Source organism: Nelumbo nucifera, chromosome 8 (assembly GCF_055504915.1).
Source record: "Nelumbo nucifera cultivar China Antique chromosome 8, China Antique-T2T, whole genome shotgun sequence".
Lineage (NCBI taxonomy): Eukaryota > Viridiplantae > Streptophyta > Magnoliopsida > Proteales > Nelumbonaceae > Nelumbo > Nelumbo nucifera.
The window spans coordinates 40,088,759-40,091,774 of record NC_142656.1 but is presented as its reverse complement, the minus strand read 5'-3'; positions in this window follow the sequence as shown (position 1 = coordinate 40,091,774).

Below are 3,016 nucleotides of genomic sequence, written 5' to 3'. Positions count from 1 at the left end.
TTTCTGATCCAACGCCAGATAAAGGGCCTGTTCGATAGCTTAACGCTGAACTGCTGAAGAGCTATCATTCAGAGGTAGTAAGAGCGTTCGTTATCAATTTTTTGTTCAGCTTTAATTTTGTATTACGTACATAATATGATATATAATAATAATCAATTATTTTATAAATTCATTCAAAATCGAAATCACTTTGGCAACGAAATTGGATTTGGTCCTCTCAAGCCTTGCAGTCTTCGAGAATATCTATCCATGAAAAAAAACATGCAAGTATGGAGATGTTCTCTATACACGTGTAAAAAATTGTATAACAGTGTAAACATGATTTTATAAGCACTAAAGCCAATCACTTTGACAACACATTCCAATCGGCAATTTGTGTTTGGGTCAAATTGATCAACAATTCAATCACTTGGAACAATGGGGCGTTGATTAATTCAATAGTGGTTTGGGCAAATAGTGAATTAGGGGTGAAACGGCACGAATACTCTGACCAATTTTTTGGGCCCAATAGCCCAACTTTCTGGGTCGACAACGGTTTGTAAACCTTGATAATAATAATAATTACAAATTATTATTATTTTATTAATTATATATGCATGATTTAATTATATACTTAATTATTTTATTATATTTTAAATTATTAAATAATTCATCATTTTAATTATAGAATTATTAAATACAAAATTATTAATTAATTAATTAATTATAGAACTAATAAATATTAATTATTATTATTTTAGTTAACAATAATGATAATAATAATAATAATGAGGTAATATTTAGAAATTGTTATTGATGAGGGGCATTTTGGTCGTCCCACACAATTATCGACATGTGGACGTTGTTGACGACGCAGTGTCCAGCACAGCAAGGCAGCTTGACAAAGTAGCATGTGGCAAACAGCATCAGGTACGCGACCAAGCTAGAGCGAGCTCGACCCACCGGCAACACTAGCTCGCCCCAAAACAGTCCTACGCGTCACGCCCGTTCAAACACCATTACCACAACTATAGGAACAACTCGCCGAACCATAGAAGACTTAAAGACGTTACCTGATGGCACTTGAACCTCATATAGCTATAAATAGAACCTAGGATCACTCTGAAAGGTATGCACACATAAGCTCTCATACTCTCTTACATACTTTCAGTAAGACCTACTTACTGACTTAAGCATCGGAATGTCTTCCTGGGTAAAACCTACCCAGGCACTCTAACTCTTCTTTCCTTACAACTCTTCTCAGCTCGGACTTATAGTTTACAGCTCGGCAATATAGCTCGGCATTGCCAAGTTTGAACCCAGTTCAAGCCACATCACAAGACATGAGGGAGTGAGCAGATTGTGCATCATCAATTATTATTATTATTATTATTGTTGTTGTTGTTGTTGTTGTTGTTGTCATTATTTTAATTAATTAATTTTTAAATACATAATTATTAATTATTAGTTAATTCATTAATTAAAAATTATGCAATTATGCATTTTAAATTAATTAACCATTAATTATTAAATGCTTGATTTATTAAAATAATTATGTAATTAATTAATTAATATTATTGTTGTTGTTGTTAATCTAGTTATTTTATATTCATTTAATTAAGTGATAATTAGTTTGTTAGAAGTCAAAATAAGCTTTCTTATATCTAGGGTTAAAATAAACTTAGGATTCAAATTTTAGAACAACATTCTTTATATTCAAACTTCAAAGCCAATAAAAGTTCACCAACTCAAATGCACCTTTAAAAGTAATTATAGTTTCATTCAAAGGCATTCAAATGCCAGACTTTAGTGCAAATGACTAGGCCCAAAAACGCTTAGATCATAGAAGAATCGCTATTTTTCATTATAATCACAACATTTGATTTATTAATTGAAGGTAAATGAGAATTGGTAGTAGTAATGTGATATCTCACGGAACTGATGTTGTTTGATCCAAGGTGTTTCGAACCAAGGACACAATCAGATAGTCTTACACGCAACGAGATCTGCAACCAAGGGAAAGGTCAGAGGCCCGAGGAGTTATTCCTCGGGTAGGCACTTCGACACTCAAGTCAGTTGGGTAGAGAAAGATGTGGTCGGGCCGAACAGGTTGAAATAACGTTGGTCCAAGCCGAAGAGATAGTACAGAGAGGTATTCAAAGAGTGTTCTTCCAAAAGTCCCTTACCTCGAGCAAGGAATACCTATTTATAGTTGGGCGTCTATGTCCCATATGGATAGGGCTTCCGAGGTTGCTAAGATGAGGGCGTCCGTCGAAGTCTTCAGGAGGTTTCCTCTTCTTCAGCGGAGTTTGCTTCCTTGTCCGTGCAGGACATTCCTTCTTAGTCATGCTCTTCCATTACATGTGGTGTCAGTGTGGCTTAAGAGAGGGGGGCGTGGAGATTGCCACATTGTCACAAGTGACCAATTTATTGTGCCATCAAGTGCCATCATTACGCCCACAGTATGCCATTCGAGTGTCCAAGTGTGTCTTGGGTGGGGTATTGCATGTATTTTGTATGGGGGAATGCCAATGGCAATCTTGTAATTCTGTAGTATGATTTTTCACTATTTTCATGTTTCTTTATGTCACTCCCCCAAAAGCTTAACATACTCTTTGAGGGGAAGTAGGTAGTCGAGTGAATCAGTAGTATGTAAAGGTTAAGCATGAGATCCTCTCGACATTAAACTGTGTGCTTGTGCTTGCCATCTATTAATACAATACAAATAGCCTTTTGACTAATTCGTGTGCCATCTTGTTGCCTTTTCTTGTGTTGTTGCTTGTTGCTTAGGCTTACTCATTACATTCAAGTGTTGCACGGGGCCCGAACGATTATCCCCGTGACAGTTGGTATCAGAGCAGGAGCTCCTACATGCACCTTGGACCCTGTCAACCGTCCCTTATTCAGTACAATAAAAAGCAACCGTGACATTGCCAATGACATACTACACGGGTTGTACCAAGCCCACGACACTAATGAGTCTCCACTCGACGAACCTGCCAAGACACATGCCCTGAAGGGCCGCACAACTAAAGCT